At 39.1% G+C, this 22,015-nt stretch overlaps 1 long non-coding RNA gene and 1 pseudogene across 1 annotated transcript; one reads left to right on the top strand and one right to left on the bottom strand.

Annotated features, from left to right (window-relative positions):
• Positions 1-4,467: 4,467 nt before the first annotated feature.
• LOC147328464 (uncharacterized) lies at positions 4,468-7,376 on the bottom strand (annotated as a pseudogene).
• Positions 7,377-10,061: 2,685 nt separating this feature from the next.
• On the top strand, positions 10,062-22,015 carry LOC147328463 (uncharacterized). The gene is made up of 3 exons (XR_015129945.1): positions 10,062-10,617; positions 18,179-18,212; positions 18,345-22,015. It is a non-coding gene; the product is annotated as an uncharacterized LOC147328463 (long non-coding RNA).

The following is a 22,015-nucleotide window of genomic DNA, read 5'->3' as shown; positions in this document are numbered from 1 at the left end:
AAAAATGAATGATTGCTGGTAAGGGTTTCTATACATTAGTATTTACGAAGGGTATGTTGTGACATACCTTAAAAATTACAGTGGTCCCTCGCTATAACGCGGTTTACCTTTCACCTCGCTGTTTCGCAGATTTTTTAGTGCAAGTTTGCATGCTTTTTTTTTACGTCACATTGTGTCCTGCGTCCTGATCGCTGCAGACGATCTCCTCCGTGACGTCTCTCCTGTACAGTACAGAATCGCTGCATCGATCGCTAGCAGTGTGACTCTGCAGTGCAGTACTGTATGTCCACGATGTCCACGAAACGTTTTGCACCGTCAAAAAATAAAATTGGCTACTTGATTTCACCTATCGCTGGTTATTTTTAGAACATAACGCCCGCGATAAACGAGGGACAGCTGAGAAATATAACATTTGAATCCCTTTTCTCTTTTGCTCTGAGGCGCGGGGGAGAAATATCGACAAGTCGATGAACATCATTTACAGATATATTCGGTAAATGCCCAAGACATCTATAGAAATGTAAATCGCCGCTTGATTCATTCATTTGCTTAACTTGTTTTGGACTGTAAACAAGGTGTGAATAGGACACTGGAAACAAAGCTCCCCACGGGAGTTTCCGCACCGGAAGTAGCATATGCTAACGTGCACATAGTCAATTTCCCCCTCCAGAGGTGGGACCAAGTCATTGTTTTGCAAGTCTCAAGTAAGTCTCAAGTCTTTATCCTCAAGTCTCAAGTCAAGTCTCAAGTAATGTCAGGCAAGTCAGAGTCGAGTCTCAAGTCACTGGTGTAAAAGTCCGAGTCAAGTCACAAGTCTGAAACTTTGAATTTCAAGTCCTTTCGAGTCTTTAAAAAAAAAAAACGAAAAAATAATGTTGCAGTTATATGCTAAATGTAAATATTAGACCATGTAGTTTTTAAATCTGTGTTTTTCTCAACACATGACAAAATAGTGAACTTAGAAAATATACACAAATTGTGAAATTGCACCTCTTTAAAATGCAGCTCAATTAAACCTAGCTCCAAGAATAATTTTCACCGACAGTTCTGAGATAAGCTGCATGTTATTAATCTTGGATGCGGTTGTAGGACCGGCTTTAAAATCGCATGACAAAAATATCATACACATAAAAAAAAAACTGTATCTCCAACGTAGCCTGTACAACATTTGCTAGTTAGATGAAGTCAGCTATCTCATCTTAGCATATTTATAATCATACGGTTCTTGGAGTGAGTGCATACACTCATGAAGTTTAGTAACTTCAGGTCACTGCAACAAGCCCAGGTACAGTTTACCGACGGATGGGTACAGGACCTTGAAATGCACCGTGTAGAAAGTAAAGACCATCGTACGTATCATAAGTTTACCAGTCTCACAAATTGTCGTCATAAATACACATTCCTTAACCGTTTATTAATAGGACCTTTGAGCTCAACGGTAATTAATTAGTAGTGGAAATAATTTCTGGTACCCATCACAGAAATGTAGCAGTGACAATAATACTGTATGCTGTAATCGTACTGGGCAATTAGTGATACAAAACAACTGTTTTATCCTGTGAATAAAAGTATATGTTTTTGTCAATGTACCATAATAACAGAAGCGAAACGCAATATTGTGTCAGGACAATTTACTATTTATGCACAATAAACAAAGGAGCATAGCGCGACAATTTCTGTTCAGCGCCAGACTTGCTTGTAACCTATATCACCAATTATGTAATGAAAATGACGTATTAACTACTAAAAAACACTGACCTTCGTGTAAATGCTTGGAGCAGACTAACCTGTGAGCTGGAGGGTTCTGGGACGTTATATTTGATCTTTGAATGGCTGCAATCCAGGCCATCCGTCGCGTCTTTGTTACTTCGGAAACATGGCTAGAACAATTTCTCTTCAACGACGTAATCCGATAACAACCGATCTCTTTACCCGTCGGCTTCCCGTGGCTGTCATGCGACCGGCTATTGCAGTTAATAATACAACAGCTTCTTGCCATTTTTGTGTTTCTTTTTATCGCTGTGTAACTGATTTTAATTGAAAGCCTCCGTGCGCTAGTACCGCTTGCCACGAGTTCCCAGAATCCTTTGCGGTTCTACCCGTGAATGACGTCACATTTTCAATCTCTATATAATATGCATGTTAAATTTTATATTTGGGGTAAAATATCAAGTCTTTTCAAGTAAACCGGTTCAAGTCCAATTCAAGTCCCAAGTCATTGGTGTAAAAGTCCAAGTCAAGTCACAAGTCTTAGAACATTTTTTCAAGTCAAGTCTAAAGTCATAAAATTAATGACTCGAGTCTGACTCGAGTCCAAGTCATGTGACTCGAGTCCACACCTCTGTCCCCCTCCACCAAACTTTACATTTGACAAAATGCAATCAGACAAGTACCATTCTCCTGGCAACTGCTTGAGCTAATCTGAAGGCCAAATTAAGTTTCAGAGGTCATTGTAATTGACACTGCAAAAAGTTGGTGACCGCTGCACACTATGGTACTGAGCAGCCGCTATTTTTTTATCTACAGGTTGGATCATGGAAGCGTTGTCTTTTGGATATTGAGGCCAGAAATCTGGGTGCTTGTTTTAGTGGTGATCAAACTATATTTCTTAGATGCACAGGTTATCAGAAGATACTCTAAATTTACTTTTTTTTTGTTTATGTGGCTAATCAGCTTTGTTCATAGACAGTAAAAAGCTTTATATTTGATTTTATTCAGTCACAAGTCTACAAGTGACTTATAACAAATGAGCACTGATAAATAATTTGCGACAGGGTCTGGTTTGTAGCAGATCAATAACTTTATCTCAGTGCTGATAGATGTTATGGAAGTCACAGTTCTTTACAGGACCATTATATTCCTTCCCACCAAGCTTTGTTGATGGAGCTTGATTTGTTCAAAGAAGTGATTGTCATTTAAAGAGGAATGCACTTTGTCCAGTGTGATACCAAAATGTCAGATGTACACTATAGTACTATATTGACATATAGTACTATAGTGACATTCTCTAGCAATGGGCTTTTCTTTAATAAGAACAACCATGAGGAATGGTCCTCACAAATATACATAAAAGTATAAAAGGTAGCACAGACTATTGCTGCCACACAAAAGGGGAAATGCTGAAAATTTAAAACTAATGGTACATTTTAAATGTTTGTCCTTATTTTCAACAAACATACTTTATATTCTTTCCATATTTTACATTCTGATTGCATCTTATCACCCTCTCTTCTTTATAGCTCAGATTTTGTATTGCAGTGTTTTATCCCTTCATGTTTTTGTTTTGTGGGAAATATAATGTGTTAAGTCACTGGAACTACTGCCAAGCACCACACATAGGCAGGCCATTTTACAACTCATCCACAATTTGATAGTAATTTCACACTTGAGGAAGGCAGTCATGACAATACCCTCTCAATGCATGTGGAGATCCTCGCTTGTTGGATAGCACAGTTCACAACATTAAGGACAGCTTGAGCAGTTATGATTTATGTGGTTGGTTAATTTGGCTGTCTGGTATTTTGGGATAAAGGAGATCATTATGCTTTTGAAAGGCAATGCACTAAGCTTCTTAAAGTAACTAATTCAGCATCAGGGCAAGTACAGTACTGCCTGAGATGTGGTGGTATATTGTGTTTATACCAATGGGGACAAAAGTATGGCAAAAGAAATAAAAGAGATAAATAAAAGAAACTCAGTGTTTTAGTTCAATTTAGGAATTTAAACAAAACAATGTCAAGCACTGTATAGCAGATTCTTAAATATATGTGAAGATCAAAGTGGTACAAAATAAACTTTATCACACAATGTTTTAACATGCAGCACCAAGGTATTTTTATATGTTGGATGTACTATCATGATAGGCCAAAGTCAGCAAAAAATGAGTAAAACTTGCCATGTTTCTAGCATTAATCTAAAGTTTTATTTCCCCCTATTTCTGTTCTCTACCCACAACTTTGATTTTCCATGAATACACTCATATGTTTACCTTCTCACATTGCCTGCAGCGCTTTCTTTCACCTGTGCATATTTCTACGTAGGGATAAATAGGTAGATTTAGCTAATTTTTATTTTATTTTATTATTTTTGTATTCTCAGCACTGAACTTGATGCATACGCTTGAACCTGCCTGAGAGAAAAGGTAGACAAATATTTTAATTAGGGGTTATTTTTTGTGTCATTTTTGATTGACAGGCAGATAAATGCAGCGCTTTAGGCAAAAGAAAGTGTTTGTGTGACAATAAGGAACAGGGATTTTAGAAACAGAAGAACACAAATAAAATCCTACATAAGAAGCAAAACTTGCTAAAGTTTAAGCAGCTCCATACGGAGAATTCAAAAGGACTATTTGGAACTATTACTTCTTGTACTAAAGTCTAAGGAGCTTGGAAAGAAATGCGTCTGGACTTCTTTGAGTTGCTTGAAGACGTTTCACCTCTCATCCGAGAAGCTCCTTCAGTTCTAGGGTCAAATGGTGGAGAGTCCAAGATTTAAACCCAGTGGGAGTTTCCCCCCAAAGTGGGACAAAGGACCCCCTGATGATCCTCTACCTAATCATATGAACCAAGGTGTGAAAACGGGTGTGGGTCACAATCAGCCAGGGTTTCGGGTGAGCTCATTGTGAAACCTGGCCCCACCCATTCATGTGATTTCCTGAGGTCAGATGGCCCAGGGTGTGAGTGGGCATCTGGGAAGGGATCTCAAAACTGGATTATAGATGGCAGAGAGTTGGTGTCGTAAACCACCGCCTCTGTTCAAAGATGGTCGCTCACAGTGGACGTAAATGGCTTCTTTCACTACTCTTTCAAACCATCTGTCCTCTCTGTCCAAAATGTGAACGTTGGCATCCTCGAAAGAGTGACCTTTGTCCTTTAGATGCAGATGAACTGCTGAGTCTTGTCCCGTGGAGGTGGCTCTTCTATGTTGTGCCATGCGCTTGAGAAGTGGCTGTTTGGTCTCTCCGATGTAGAGGTCTGGGCATTCCTCGCTGCACTGTACAGCATACACCACATTGTTAAGTTTGTGTTTAGGAGTTTTGTCTTTCGGGTGAACCGGTTTCTGTCTGAGTGTGTTACTGGGCCTGAAGTACACTGGGATGTTGTGCTTGGAGAAAACCCTCCTGAGTTTCTCTGATACACCGGCTACATAGGGGATGACAATGTTGTTGCGTCTGTTTTTCTTATCCTTCCTAGTTGGTGTCTGATTTTCTTTTCTGTACATCTTTTCTGACTTTATGAACGCCCAATTGGGATAACCGCATGTTTTAAGTACTTCCTTTACATGTGTGTGTTCCTTCTTTTTCCCTTCAGGCTTAGAGGGAACATGTTCTGCCTGGTGGTGTAGGGTCCTCATTACCCCAAGTTTGTGTTCCAGGGGGTGATGGGAGTCAACAGTGTTGGGTAAGTTACTTTAAAATAGTAATTTAGTTACATTACTAGTTACTTCTCTCAAAAGTAACTCAGTTACTTCAAGTTACTCGTTACTTTCAAAGTAACTAGTTACTAGGGAAAGTAACTTTGGTTTTACTCAGAATTCTCTTGTTAATGTGTTGCTTCCATAACTTTGCCAGTCTTCTAGCTTGCTTACTTGCCACAAGTGCACTGTGCCACCTACCAATAGAAAGGAAAAGATAATGTGCATATTTCCACGAGAGAAATCCCACGCCTGGACCGTCATTGACTGCTGCCATGATTCTAGCCTACGTCACAGCGTCATGTGCGCCTTTTACATCCAACACAAAAACTGCAGTCGTGGTGCTTTCGATTGTACTCAGAACTCGGAAATTCTGCCTTCTGAATAGGAAGATGTAGGTAACACCAGACTGCAGATGAGCTGCATACAGGGCTGGACTGGGACAAAAAAATCGTCCCGGGCATTTTGACTAGAGACGCCCACCATTATAGGAAAAATCATAAAGCCTTTGAATGAAAATAAACACTGTTGTGAGAGTGATGTACACTGTTTTGATGGTATATATGCGTCAATCTATCAATCGTTTGTTGTAAGATTCAGATAATTATTTTTTTAAAAGCTAGACATTTTAAATGAGAATAAGAAAGAAAAGTATTTGTTTGTGCCCCCCATTCCCTGTTAATGCCCTACATGCCCCCCTGGCAACACTTTGCTAGACCCGCCCCTGCACAGTTACCAGCTGTCAGCTACCTAAAAAAGGATCCTGGTGTTATTTGTCTCTCAGAAACCGTTCATAACTTCCCTTCAACTCATTCATGTCACCTAAAAGGTAAACCTGTTTCTCCATCACAGCTCTGATGATTCAGTAAGGACATCTCCTGGTTTCATCTTCATGTTTCCCTCTCACCAGATAACCAAACCATATCATGACCAGCAGCTTTTTTGCAGCTGTGGCTCCAGCAAACATCAGCTGATACTAGAAATTAATATTAAATAAATTCTAACAATAGCTGATCAAGCTTAAACGTGCTGCTGTTGTTTAGCGCGACATCCGCTGGTTTGAGTGAGCGATAGACAAACAAGAGAGCCGATCAGCTGATCACTGATCAGTTTTCATGATTGAAGTAGAAACGGGAGAGGGAGGGGGGAGAATGAAAGAAGAAGAGGCAGCAGTGCAGCGTAAAGACACAGAATAACTCCAGCATTGTGCCTTTTTCATTGTAGCTGAATTACGGGACAAACTGTTCCCTTTCACCTCAATAAGAAACGCGTAATATTTTCTCTGAATACCAGACAGGACGGTTGGCAACTCTAATAACTTATGAACAAAATAAAGTTCAACATCAGTAACATAGCACCCACCCAGCTGTATAGAAACTCCGTCATGCTAGCTAGCACGCAGTACGGAAAAAGTCAGAATAACGAAAATAAACTCCACCTAAACTTGGTTTATATCTGACCCAGAGAGACTGCAGGTCATAACTTCTTACCTGAAGTTCAGTTCACACTTGGACCGGCGGCCGCCTCGGGTCTCTTTTCCTTCTGCGTCCCTTTTCCTTCATCTACCTGCTGGCCTCCACCACTTGCTAATGTTACTGAATCTGTGGAAGCTCCGCGATAGCCACCACACGAAGTAACGAGTAACGAGCCTATCTAAATCCCAGTAACGAGTAACGCGTTCCTGATTTTGACATAATAACTAGTTACCGTGCTCGTTACCACAATAATAACGTAGTTACTGTAACGCGTTACTTAATAACGCGTTAGTCCCAACACTGGGAGTCAAAGAGGAGGTACTGGTCCGTGTGAGTGGGCTTCCAGTAAACTTCAATGTTGAGGTTGCCATTCTCTTCAATGTGCACAGCGCAGTCCAGGAAATGCAAACAGTTATACTTTCTTCTTGAGGTGTTGTTTACATATCTGTACCAGTGGCTGGGTACTCTCCCAGCCCTTTCTTGGCTCATGCGATTAGGTAGAGGACCATCAGGGGGTCCTTTGTCCCTCTTTGGGGTGATACTCCCACTGGGTTTAAATCTTGGACTCTCCACCATTTGACCCTTAGAACTGAATAAGCTTCTTGGATGAGAGGTGAAACGTCTTCACGCAACTTAAAAAGTCCAGACACTTTTCTTTCCAAGCTCCTTAGACTATGATGACCTGGATGACTGAGAACCTTCACAGACTTCTTGTACTAAAATCATTATCCATTTTTCTTAGTGAAATTCAACCATAATGTAACAGATGTTACGTTTGCTGCAATATTTTTGATAACATCTGGAGTCCGCATGTGAAATCAAACACTGACAGAAGTGTGGAGAAAAAAAAAGTCTAATATCATGATAGTTTAATATCTTGGTGATGTGCTATTACTTGTTTAATTTCATTTATGTATAATGATTAATGTTTAATTTAATGGGTTCTAACGGTTGTGTGCACTTATGTGGTGAACAAGAGTTGAGATTACAGGGCTTTTCGAATACACCTTCTTAAATTCACTATCTTAATGGGGAACAACATTCTCATGGGACCTGGGACGTTGTGACTGGGAGGAACTGCCTACATGACCTGAATCTGAACTCTATTTCATTGCTGAACTTCTGTGATAATCACAGTTTGCCTATAACAAACAACTTGTTCAAACAAAAGGGTAACAGGTCAACCTTGGCCACATGTGATGATCACTTTTGTAATCATATCATATTATCACATCTACAGACACGTCATATGGTGGTAGAGGATGCTGGACAAGCCTGGTTTGTCGAAACATATTGTGAGGGATTGTCTGGGCAAGGCCCCGGTCAATGAGATCTTCAATGATGCATTGAGTATTTCTTCTTCAGTCACTTTTCTCACTCACTATGTGTTAATAGACCTCTCTGCATTGAATCATACTTGTTATTAATGTCTGGCTCTCTTCCACAGCATGTCTTTTGTCCCGTCTTCCTCCCCTTACCCCAAGTGGTCGTGGCAGTTGTTCCCGCCCTCCCCGAGCCGGGTCCTGTTGAAGGTTTCTTCCTGTTAAAAGGGAGGTTTTCCTTCCCACTGTTACCAGTCAAAGAGCTTGTTCATAGGGGGTCATATGCTTGTTGGGTTTCTCTCTGTATGTATTATTGTAGGGTCGGTCTACCTTACAATATAAAGCGCCTCGAGGCGACTAATGTTGTAATTTCTTGGTATATAAATAAACTGAATTTGAATTTAAAATTCAACTCCCGCCTCAGACAAAACGTCAAGAGGGAGGCTAGATTGATTGAGTCTGAATGAACCACATTCCACACCTCCATTGCTGAGGTGGCTGTACGGAACTGCAGCCACAAGGTGGTTGGAGATAATAGCCCTCAATCTTGCTAAGTAAGTTAAATGTGTAAACTAAGTTTTAAAGGATTGATAGTCTACATACCAATTCAGAAATGTTTACAGTTGTAGCATGTATAAATGAAGCACTATATTTGAGTAGGCTTATGATTTACAAATAAATACACAATTAAATCATTCATCAACATTTTTTTCTAGCACTTCTGATGTGTGTAATGAATATCCAATTCAAAACATTTCTGCAAGAAATAGTTTAGAAATTGATGTACATTAGATTTTTCAGTTCATAAAAAAACAAATTATCTTTAGAAAACAGTCAGTGCTTTCAATCTGTGTTACACAATTTGTTTTTTGACCTTCAAATGACTTGTTTATCTGCAGGGAACCAAACCCTGGTTATGATTATAACCCAGACTACTTGACTTCAGTACAAACAGAAAACAGAAATCCCAAATCAAATATTCTAATTTCTTTCCTGCACATTCTACATATTTATATGCAGATATTTGTCTATAGAGAAAATCTGTACGTTTCCTTTAATTAACTGAAATAACACAAAGCCAAGTTAATGATAGCTGTTCTCAATAAAATGTGTAAGGTAAACATTTGTTTCAAGTGTAAACAATATTGACAATTTGTACAATATGTACTTTCTTCCTTTAAAGTATAATTAAGAGAATTATTTTTCTTTAGACTTTCTAAGTGACTAAGCCACTGGGACACAGATTGTTCCTTCTTAAAATACAAACAGGAAATGAGAAAAAATAGATATATGTGTGTAGTTCAATTACACAAGCTTTGACCTTGTGTAATCAAATGTCAAACTTGAACATGTTTAAAAAACAAAAACACTGAACCACAAATTGATTAAACTAGTGTAGAAGTGCTTGAAAAAAACTCAAAGTAAATGCACTACATTTAACATTAAACTAATATGTAGAGATAAAGATTACTTACGTTGTGCTCTGTCTGCTAAGTATTTGAACAAAATAAATGTAGAACTGTTTATCATTAAATACCCAGTCAATATCAGAGAGCGTGTCAGTTTGACCTGTAACATATCACAAAGATTTATTTAAAGTTTAACTTGCCTGAAATTGAAAATTAAGAAGAACATGAAATAAATGTAGTACATTCCTACGGAAACGAGACCTTGGATATCAAAACATCTTTTCAGGCCACGCAGAATCTATGAAACTTTAAACCAACAGTAAAGATGTGATCACAGAGCAGAATTTTATTTTAAATAAATGGGTTTTTGTACGTTTTTGAAGTAGGTGTTTAGGAATTACAGCCATTTTTTATATATTCACCTATTTTCAGAGGCTCAAACCAGAGGTGTGGACTCGAGTCACATGACTTGGACTCGAGTCAGACTCGAGTCATTAATTTTATGACTTTAGACTTGACTTGAAAAAATGTTCTAAGACTTGTGACTTGACTTGGACTTTTACACCAATGACTTGGGACTTGAATTGGACTTGAACCGGTTTACTTGAAAAGACTTGATATTTTACCCCAAATATAAAATTTAACATGCATATTATATAGAGATTGAAAATGTGACGTCATTCACGGGTAGAACCGCAAAGGATTCTGGGAACTCGTGGCAAGCGGTACTAGCGCACACAGGCTTTCAATTAAAATCAGTTATACAGCGATAAAAAGAAACACAAAAATGGCAAGAAGCTGTTGTATTATTAACTGCAATAGCCGGTCGCATGACAGCCACGGGAAGCCGACGGGTAAAGAGATCGGTTGTTATCGGATTACGTCGTTGAGGAGAAATTGTTCGAGCCATGTTTCCGAAGTAACAAAGAGGCGACGGATGGCCTGGATTGCAGCCATTCAAAGATCAAATATAACGTCCCAGAACCCTCCAGCTCACAGGTTAGTCTGCTCCAAGCATTCCCACAAAGGTCAGTCTGCTGTTGTAGTTAATACGTCATTTTTCTTAACATAATTGGTGATATAGGTTACAAGCAAGTCTGGCGCTGAACAGAAATTGTCGCGCTATGCTCCTTTATTTATTGTGTTTATTGTGCATAAATAGTGAATTGTCCTGACACAATATTGCGTTTCGCTTCTGTTATAATGGTACATTGACAAAAACATATACTTTTATTCACAGGATAAAACAGTTGTTTTGTATCACTAATTGCCCAGTACGATTACAGCATACAATATTATTGTCACTGCTACATTTCTGTGATGCTACCAGAAATTATTTCCACTGCTAATTAATTACCATTGAGCTCAAAGGTCCTATTAATAAACGGTTAAGGAATGTGTATTTATGACGACGATTTGTGAGACTGGTAAACTTATGGTACGTACGATGGTCTTTACTTTCTACACAGTGCATTTCAAGGTCCTGTACCCATCCGTCGGTAAACTGTACCTGGGCTTGTTGCAGTGACCTGAAGTTACTAAACTTCATGAGTGTATGCACTCACTCCAAGAACCGTATGCTTATAAATATGCATATAAATATGCTACGATGTGATGGCTGACTTCATCTAACTAGCAAATGTTTTCCAGGCTACGTTGGTGATGCAGTTTTTTTTTTAAATGATATTTTTAAAAAAATATCTTTTTTTTATGTATCATATTTTTGTCATGCGATTTTAAAGCCAGTCCTACAACCGCATCCAAGAATAACATGCAGCGTATCTCAGAACTGTCGGTAAAAATTATTCTTGGAGCTAGGTTTAATTGAGCTGCATTTTAAAGAGGTGCAATTTCACAATTTGTGTATATTTTCTAAGTTCACTATTTTTTCATGTGTTGAGAAAAACACAGATTTAAAAATTACATGGTCTAATATTTACATTTAGCATATAACTGCAACATGCTTTTTTTTCGTTTTTTTTTTAAAGACTCGAAAGGACTTGAAATTCAAAGTTTCAGACTTGTGACTTGACTCGGACTTTTACACCAGTGACTTGAGACTCGACTCTGACTTGCCTGACATTACTTGAGACTTGACTTGAGACTTGAGGATAAAGACTTGAGACTTACTTGAGACTTGCAAAACAATGACTTGGTCCCACCTCTGGCTCAAACATAATTTGGGCAAACTAAAAAAAATGAAATACTTATATTAAAATATTTTGCAGTCAGTGAAGGTTTTTTTTTATTATTATTGTGAAACGGTCTGCAAAACAAACGGAGCTACACTAATTTATGTGTATATGTTAGCCAAGCTAATGTCAATTATGGACAACACTACTTGCCTCCTTCATGAGACTATGAAGACCCTGAGCAGCTCTTTCAGTAGTAGATTGCTACAGCAATGGTATATTATTTTCACTCCTACTGCACTTTATGTATATATAAAAAAGAAAAATATTGGTGTTTCTTACTGCATATAGTAATCAACTATACATGGCATAGTATTCTGTCTTTTTTTGTAGACTTTTTTTTCCTATTTTTATTTCTCTAATATATTTCCAGTTCACCTTTTCTTTTTGTCCCTTGTGCTGCTGTAATGAGTGAATTTCCTCAGTGTGGGATTAAATAAAGTCTATATCTTTGCCTATGTCTATTTGGCGATATATAAAAATACAATTAAATCCAGTCTTAGTAGTCCCACAGAGTGCCTGTAGGGCATGGAGGTAAGCTAAATTCTGAAATAAACATACAGTCGTGTGAAAAAAAAAAACATTCTATGTAGTCCTGTGTAAAAACCTAATACCCCATGATTCAGTATTTTGGAGAACCAATTCTAGCAGCAGTAATTTTAAAGTAATTATTTTCTGTATGACTTCATCATGTGTCACACTTCACTGTTGAGGAATTCTGGCCCATTCTGCTGCTTTAGTTCTCATTTAGGTTTGCAGGCATTTGTTTGTGCACAGCTCTCTTAATGTCTTGCCAAAGCATTTTAGTTGGGGTTGGTGTGGACTTTACCCTTTTCTTTTTCAGACAGTTTCTTGCAGAATTGCTTGCTTTATCCTGGCAACTTTTCCAGTTTTTTAACAATTAAATGGTCATGAAAGTAAACAGTTAATAGGCTAACTGAAGCCTGACATGTAGCTCTTTGGATTTTTGCAGTTTCTCTGTGAATTACATTGTCTGACCTTGGAGTAAATTGGCTGGGTTGTCCACTCCTGGGAAAATTATGGTTTCCACCCATCTGATGAGCAAACTGTCAAAACATCTGCTGTTATAGAAATTGTAACACTGTAACAAGTACGTTTGATTAGCACTGCATAAACTGGTTATTGTTCACATAAGGAAGCACTGAGGGAACAATAAAGATATCATTTGTTTTTCAGAGGACTGCGTGTGAACACTTGAGTCCTGTGAAAACTTCAATATTGATAACATAGTGTAGCAATTATTATTATTTTTTAGGGGATGCTGGACAAGTTTTTTATATTTTATATGTTTTTTTATATTTTATTTTTTGACAATTTCAAGCAATATAATGTAGTAAAGTGCAGCTCTAACTATATAATAATGTATCGAAAGTAGTGCTGTTGAGCAATAGAATATGTAGTTTTTTTTTTATAGATAGCAGTTTTACATTACATTACAAACCAGGTGGATTCATATTTAAAGACTTTTTTTCTCAACCTCCATAGCAAAACTGTACACACATACACGCACATTCATTTGATAAACACTACTCATGACACTGCATAAACAGCAAGGAGACAGTCATGACCATCTTGCAATCTCCTTCTTCATCTCTCGGGATTCTTCAGCAGCAGGGGAGTGGGTGGAGTTCAAAGCCGAGTAAAAATAAAGAAACAAAATGTAAACTGAAGAACTGTGTACTCTGGCAGCTTCCTCCCAGTAACCGTCTGGCAAACCGTTATTAGCTGTCTATGTGGGAAATCATTAATTTTAGAAAAACAAAATATGTCAAGTTTATCCCTGGGGCCAGCTGCTATTTCTGTGTGTTCAAGACAGGAAATGTTGAATGTGATGATATCCTGAAGGCAATTTGTTATTTATTAATTTCTTCTCAAGCATTTTATTTGAGCTGTGGGTTGAAAGAAAAGCTGTAATTTGTACACAAACACACGGTTTATTTACAGGCTAATGCAAAAAAAAAAAAAAAAGGACTCACAGAAGGGAATATTTAATATCTCTGCTTTTTAAGTATATTCATTATTTCCATTTTGATGTGTCACCTCAAATTCAGTGTAACTCCACGGAAATTGATTTCTACTGCTCTTTTCCATACTTGTGTTTTGCCCCTGACATCACAACCTCAGATTCAGCCTTGAAAATATTCATGCATTCTCACTCCTTGGGAAATCTTGCCTTAAACCAAGCCCATTCATCCATGATGGCAGTGACAATACAATGGTGACAGGCACCCAGAATCCCAAAAATGTAGTACAACTCCAAACTCAAAATGCAGCACAACATGAGACCTTTCCTCACCAGAGATTCTGTCAAGTTCCTCGCTCAAATTTAGTCACCTCTTGTCTGGGCTACTCTGATTCCCTCTGTGACCACACTCCATCCAACCTCTGCATCTAATCCAGAACACAGCAGCATGCCTCGTTTTTAACATGCTCAGACCCTCCTACGTTATCCCACTCTTACAGTTCCTCCACAAGGCTGCTTGTATTGCATACAAAATCCTGTTGTTGTCAAACAAGGTTGCAAAGGGATTCACACATGCATACAACCAGGGCACTGTCCAGGTCTACACACACCATCTTGCTCTGCTTGTCAGTGACGAGAGGCCACTTAGTTCATCATTTTGATTCCTTCCCAGACTTCCTGATTTCTCCTTGTATTTCCATCTCTTCTCTCATTCCTCTCTTCAAATGTGTTGTATTTATTTCATAACTTTTTATTATAATTCTGGCGTATTACCAGCCTTTTTTTATGAATTCAACTGTTGAGCTCCAATTAAGTTACTCGGAATGAGAATGTCAGTCAAATTAATGAAATCTAAATGTCAGTCTTTTTGCCTACTACTGTTTTTCATTTTCTCTGCTCTATTTCTCTTTTTGGGCTTCTATAAGAGTGTTGTTAAAGCACTGAACATACATCTGAAAGTTACAAGCTGAGTTATATGAGCTCACTCAATCTTAAGTTGATAATTGCATGCTTCCTCCCCTGAATATATCTGGAGACTGGTATACATACCAGTCTCCAGATGCGTGTACAGTTTTGACTCACTCACATTAACCCTGTGAGCCCTAGGCGTGAGAAGCCTACTCGAAGGCTTGTTAGGTGTGGTAAATGTTGTGCATGTACATGGATTGAGCGCACATCACGATAGGAGTCAAAGCATTATACGATGACCATAAAACTTGGGGAAGACTGTAGCTTGATTGCCTGCTGTCTGTGCACTAACCTTTTCATGGTTTGGCTAGGAATCAGTGGATTTAGAGAGCCATCTGTCCCAAATGCAGTTTCTTCTGCAAGAAGAAAGGCTTTCACTGCATAACTATATGGGGCCATTTTTAATTGGTGTTGTCCTTTGACAAGTGACAACCTTATTTAGAATTTTAAATTTTGTCAATGTTAGTCTATGAACTTAGATAAAAATAATCTAAGAGAGGTACATAGAGCACCACAAATGTCTCATCTAGCTCCTTAATAGAAAACAAAATAATACATAAAATTCTCTTAATAAAATAAATTTAATTGTGCCAGTGTATTAAAGCATGGCTAACATTCGGATGCAGTTGCCGAAGTTCATTTAAAAAGCTTAATTCTTTCCACTGCTTTTGTTCATGGAGAATTATCTTCTACATTATAGGCATTCATGGTTCTCAGGAGAAGAAGTGTTCTGTCTTTCATCACTATTCCCTTGTGCTAACAATGATATGATTTTTGAGGTTTTCATGACATCAGAAAATTAAGTATTGTTTCCATCAAGTTTTAGACATAAATTCATTGTTCACAGAGGATTCATTCCAGTTACTATCTACCTTCCAGTTTCCCTGGAATATCTTCAGCAGGTCAAAGGTTGCCATATTCCATTGGTACAGCTGGTGGATTTTGTACTGACATTCACTTGGAAAAGTATAATGTCTGACTGTCTGTGAAGGTTCTCAGTCATCCAGGTCATCGTAGTCAAAGGAGCTTGCAAAGAAAAGCGTCTGGACTTCTTTAAGTTACTTGAAGACGTTTCACCTCTCATCCAAGAAGCTTCTTCAGTTCTAAGGTCGAATGGTGGAGAGTCCCAGATATAAACCTAGTGGGAGTATCCCCCCCACAGAGGGACAAAAGGACCCCCTGATGATCCTCTAATCGCCTGAGCCAAGGTGTGAAGCTGGGTGTGGGTCACAATCAGCCAGAGTTTCGGGTGTGTTCATTGTGAAACCTGGCCCCACCTTATCATGCGAATTCCTGAGGTCAGATGGCCCAGGATGTGAGTGGGCGTTAAGGCGTCTGGGAAGGGATCTCAAAACTGGATTATAGATGGCAGAGAGTTGGTGTCATAAACCCCCGCCTCTGTTCAAAGATGGTCGCTCACAGTGGACATAGATGGCTTCTTTCACTCCTCTTTCAAACCATCTGTCCTCTCTGTCCAAAATGTGAACATTGGCATCCTCGAAAGAGTGTCCTTTATCCTTAAGATGCAGATGGACGGCTGAGTCTTGTCCTGTGGAGGTGGCTCTTCTGTGTTGTGCCATGCGCTTGTGAAGTGGCTGTTTGGTCTCTCCAATGTAGAGGTCTGAGCATTCCTCGCTGCACTGTACAGCATACACCACATTGTTAAGTCTGTGTTTTGGCGTTTTGTCTTTCGGGTGAACCAGTTTTTGTCTGAGCGTGTCTTCAAGTAACTTAAAGAAGTCCAGACGCGTTTATTTGCAAGCTCCTTTGACTATAATGTCTGACTCTTTCCTAGAACCAAACGCCAGTTGATTTTAGAAGAAAAATTTGGCTCATGGTTACCAGAGGAATTCTACTATTCTCACTAGCTGCTTTTGCCCATTTATTATTCTTGGCACATACAAAATAGTTTAGCACATTTTGTAAATCATTTATAGTTCACAGAGAATGTCCGCTAATGACTTGTTTCAGAGAATCTGTTGGGAATATCACCACAAAAAACATTACAATTCTCATTTCCTAAATACTGTTAAGAGAATTTTATCAAGGTGTAAAGCTGCAATTCTTCTAACTGCTTGGCTTAAAGAATTCAGGCAACACTTTATAGGCCAGTAAGAACTGTCTACATAAAAGATCGGTAACCAGTAGGAGTTGAGTAAGAAATTGAACAATAGTCCCTCCTCATTGCTGTTCACTTTTTCCTGGGTCAGTATTAGGCAAATGTCACAGAAAAGCTGTTAACATGGATGTTAAATGTGCTGCTGACGACAGTCGGCAGCATGACATATTTTTCCAAGAAGAATCATTGTCAGTTTCTATGTGTATTTAAAGTTATTTTGGACTTTCAGCTCCTTTGTGGATGAACTGACACTAACCTCTTGGTTGGAAAAAAGAAAAGAAAAACATGCAACCTGTTGCTGCCTCATTAGCTTAGTTTCTTTTTGTGATGAGTATTTTAACATAATTAACTAATGTGTTAAACTTCAGTCATACAACAACCTCTGCTATTCTGAGGTAAATTAATGTGCATGTGTGAATGTGTGCTTTTTTGTTGTTGTCAATGCAGTCTGGTCAGTTTAGCAGAGATATAAATTCACAATATAATATCTAAAAGGGCTGTATGACACCATACAGGGTGATGAAAATACTCTTAATACACCCTAGGAATATCCAAACTAACACGTTCATGTTCTCCAGTCACTTGAAGAACTAAAAACACTATGGAATACTTTAATCCTTCATGCATGAATTACGACAACCTCAATCTGGATTTTTTTTTTTTATTCATCTTTAGACATGAAGAAAAGACTTTTGAACTTCATGTTTTTAAACATGTACTTTTCAAACAGTTTTTTACATGTCCACTTTGGTGGACATTATACATTTTGACTCATGAATTTGGTATGGAGTGCCACATCAGTGTCCATTGTAGTGTTTTATGTGCAAGTATACCATCAACACTGACACAAATACAAGAAATCAGGCTTTGAATAGCTGTCCACTGTAGTGACCACTATGCGTGAAAGGGCTAAACTAAAGATACCTCCCAAGTAACTGGACACCTGTGTTGTTGCCTAGTGGGGCTAATGCAATTAATGGCTTTCACTGCATGCACACAGTTCAGACATCTGTGGAAAATGCAACATGAATAAAATCTGGAAACGACTGATTTATAAACACCAAAGATACTGCATTTGAATAAAATCAAATTCACAAATCTTTCCTGATGTAGACATAAACTGTTGTCAGTGTGATAGCTGATGCAAAAGACTCATAAGCTGGGTCCACTGGAAAAAGTTCAAGGACTTTAATTAACTCTTTTAAATTCGCAACAGGTAGAGGTTCACAACAGAATATGCAGCTTTTCAGAATGATACAGAAGTTGATATTCAACTTTCAGTCTTTCTTTTTGTAGATTAAAGGCCAGTTACGACACGGTGGTATGACAGGTAAGTGTTCAGTATCCACGCAGGTTGCAGGCACATGTTGGTTGTGGTTACTTTCACAGGTGAAACTGCAGGTAAGATAGATTTCTGATTTGTAAAGATGTATTCTCTAGTAATGATTCTCTTTTTCTCCAGAGTCTCTGGTGCAGGTAAGGTCTCTCTTTATGAGTGAGAATGGGTCAGGCAGGTTTTTCCAAAAGCATGGCAGGTAAGCACACTAGGACAGAATCTATGATGAAGGAGGGCAGATCAGATGCAGCAACTACCTACAGAGCATGAGTTAACAGGTAACAGGCCTCAAAGTAAGATGTGTGAAGAACTCTATCACACTGAATAACTGGGTATACTGTATATACACACTACCAGTCAAAAGTTTGGACATGCCTTCTCATTTAATGTTTTTTATTTATTTTCACTATTTTCCACGTTGTAGATACATATTGAAAACAGTGGATATATGAAACAAGATTTAGGGAATTATGTAGCAAAGAAAAAAATGATCAACTCGGCTGAGAGACATATTTGACAACTGTTAGAATTCATATTATGGCAAGAACCAATCAGCTAAGTAAGGAGAAACTATAGTCCATCATTACTTTAAGAACTGAAGGCCAGTCAGTCTGGAAAACTGCTAAAACTTTGAATGTGTCCACAAGTGCAGCTGCAAAAACCGTCAAGCGCTACGACGAAATTTGTTCACATGAGGAAGATGAAAGGAAGATCAAGAGTCACCTCTGCTGCTTAGGATAAATTCATCCAAGTCACCAGCCTCAGAAATGGCAAGTTAACAGCACCTCAGATTAGAGCCCAGATAAATGCCACAGAGAGTTCCAGGAGCAGACAAATCTATACATCAACTGTTCAGAAGAGACTACACAAATCAGGCCTTTATGGTCAAAGTGCTCAGATTACCACTGGGACCACTGTTGCCTTCACTCTCGATATCTTCTTGAACTCTTCTCTGAGCCCTCTGATCTCCTTCTCCATGGAGGGTACTGACACTTGTGGCTGCTGTCGTAGTGTAAATCAGCTGTTTAGTCTCTGTAATGGTCGCGGTAGGTATTGTCAGTAGTGCTGCATTCACATCAAGTAGTACCCTTCTAAGGATACTTCATGTAGTCTTGGTAACCGGCTACAGAGGGTCGAGGTTTCAAGCTTCGCTATGATCCTATCTTTCAAGTCAATTCCTCTTGCACTCAACAATCCTTCTTCTATCACACTTGGGGCTTGGTACTTAATCTCGGGTGCGGGTGATGATATCTCCCCCCTGACCTCCCCACTGAGTGTTGTACCTCGTCAATATCTAGCTGTGAGAGCAGTCCCTTCTTCCGAAGGGCTGAGCTACTAGTTGTTTTGCCATCAATGAGGATGCTGGGTATCGAAGATTCAATAGATCCCTCGTCCTATTCATGAAACCCCTTCCGCTGGGGTTACTTGCATAGTAGCATTCCAACGGCGCCCTATTTTCATCTCTTGCCCACTAATGTCGTCTTGTTCCAGTAGTCCACTTCTCCATGTGTGGTCATCAAGTCAAAAGCCTTCTTGTAATCAGTCCAGGGCGTGCACAGGTTGTTCAGTCTGATTCTACAGTCTCAGGCAACTGCTCTGCCTACCAGAAACTGCTGTTTTGTCCCTTTGGTATTCCTACCAATTAGTTTCTGTTCCTCATCTTATGCATTGAGCCATGTGCCTGTTCATCTCCGCCGCTATGATGCCTGACAGGAGATTCCATGTGGTACTGAGGCAGGTTATTGTCCAGCTTTCAGTTAGCCATTCTTGCCGTGTCTCGTCAATTAGCAGCTGGTTCATTTTTGCTGCCAGACATTCATGGAGTGCAGTCAGCTTCTTCAGCCAGTAGGTGTGAATCATGTCAGGGCCTGGTGCTGTCCAACCCTTTCTTGGATATCTGCCACTCTGATGGTTACTGGACCCTGTTTAGAGAGGTTGCTGTGGTCTGCTCTTGGATCCACTAGCCACTGAGCATTGCTGTTATGGGTCGCAACCTTCTGTCATAGGCTCTTCCAGTGTCGGTCAGTCTTTAGCCTTGGTGGGGCTTTTCTGTATGGTTATGTGGAGAACAGCTGGGTTATCCGCCTGCCTTCTATTTTTCTGGTACAGCTCTTCAAGCGGCTGTCAAAGGCTGTGAGTCTTTGCTTGGTATTTTCTAAACGCCCCAGGTATGAACAGCTAGCTATACTTCTTAGGCACTTTCTTCAATGCACCTTTCTGCAACTCAGATAGTTGGCTAACTTCGCTTCTGATCTTGTCCAATGTCCTTCTCCATCAAGGGTTCTGCTCGTGGCTGTTCACTTTGTGGCTGATCACTGCTGCCATGGTGTAGATCAGCCCGATTAGTTTCCATGATGGTTGCAGTACGAAGTGTCCCTAGTGCTGCATTCACATCATATAGCAGACCTTCAGAGGGCACTTCATGTAATCTTGGTAAGTGGCTACGGAGGGTCCAGGTTTCAAGCTTCACCATAATCCTGTCTTTCAGGCCAGTTTCTCTCGCACTCCTTCTTCCATCATACTTGGGGCTTGGTACGCTATCTCCGGTGGGGGTGATAATAATATCTCCCCCCTGACCTGTCATCTTGGCTCCCTGCCATAGAATTTGTGTTGTACCTCTTCAATCTCTAGCCGTGAGAGCAGTTCCTTCTTCCAGATGTTGGAACACTGAGCTACTACTTTTGCTGTCAGTCTGGATAGCTGTGTATCGAAGATTCCATAGGTCCCACATACTATTCATGTAACGCTTTCCACTGGGGTTACTTGCAGAGTAGCATTCCAACAGCACCTAAAAGGACAAGGGGCCCGACAATCACTCAACCGAATGACTCTGAAATATTGACATTAACAGGGCATTAAACTACAAGTACTACTAATGAAAGCAATCTGACAAATTCTACATCAGATATGTTAAAAACAACAATACTGAGAATTTAGCTGTATTAACAAGTAAAGTTATCATCCATGATGATATCTCTACATGCAAAGTTGGCTGCTTCTCTCTGTCATTCACAGATCTCTTCATCAAAAACAGTGGGTAGCAACTGTACCAGTTTTATTTAAAGTTCCAAATAACAACACACCATTAGAAATGGAGCTTAAAACCAGGAGCATACAGGCATGACATAAAAAAAAAAATTATCTCTGTGGTTTTTCGGGTTGAAGCTTGGAATCTACAGTCTGTGCACACGTGAGATTAACAATAATATGTCTTAAAGTGGTACAATATGGAACCTTTTATACATACACGTAATAGTTATTACTTTGATGGCAACTAAATTATTTTTTACAGTGTAATCATCAGGCGAGAATTTCTGCCTATTGTATCATTTGGTTTATAACATGACACAAAATGCAAAACTGCACTATTTTGTCAGTTTTCTTCAGTAGATTAGAGTTGGCTAGAAAAAAATGTAAACAAGTATCCTTAATATCACTCCGTATGAGTGCATATATGCATCACTGTGAGCTTGTTCACCTGCTAAAGTTAGCACATAGCTCAAAATTATTCACTGCTTAAACACATCATGAAATATTTTTGAGACTCTTACTCCTCTTGGAAGAAAAAGTGAGAGAAGTGTGATTATTTCTTTGTCCTTGAGTTGGAAAATTAAATTTCCCTTCTTACCTTTTCTATACCCTGTTGCTGCACAGCAAAATAGATTTTCTTTCTGGGCCTGAGTTGTTTTCTTAAAGGGGCTCAAAACATGAAATGGATAGATGAGGAAAGAAATAAAGATAGAGACAGGTGTAGTTGAAGAGATGGAGAGATGAATAGAAGATGGGGAGTGGGGTGA

This window comes from Aulonocara sp. 'chitande type north' Nkhata Bay, linkage group LG6 (assembly GCF_057382095.1).
Source record: "Aulonocara sp. 'chitande type north' Nkhata Bay isolate Kocher_YH1m ecotype deep benthic linkage group LG6, A_spYH_male_GT1.1, whole genome shotgun sequence".
In the NCBI taxonomy this organism is placed as follows: domain Eukaryota; kingdom Metazoa; phylum Chordata; class Actinopteri; order Cichliformes; family Cichlidae; genus Aulonocara; species Aulonocara sp. 'chitande type north' Nkhata Bay.
The sequence above is the reverse complement of the archived record's forward strand: the minus strand, read 5'-3'. Positions and strand labels throughout refer to the sequence as shown.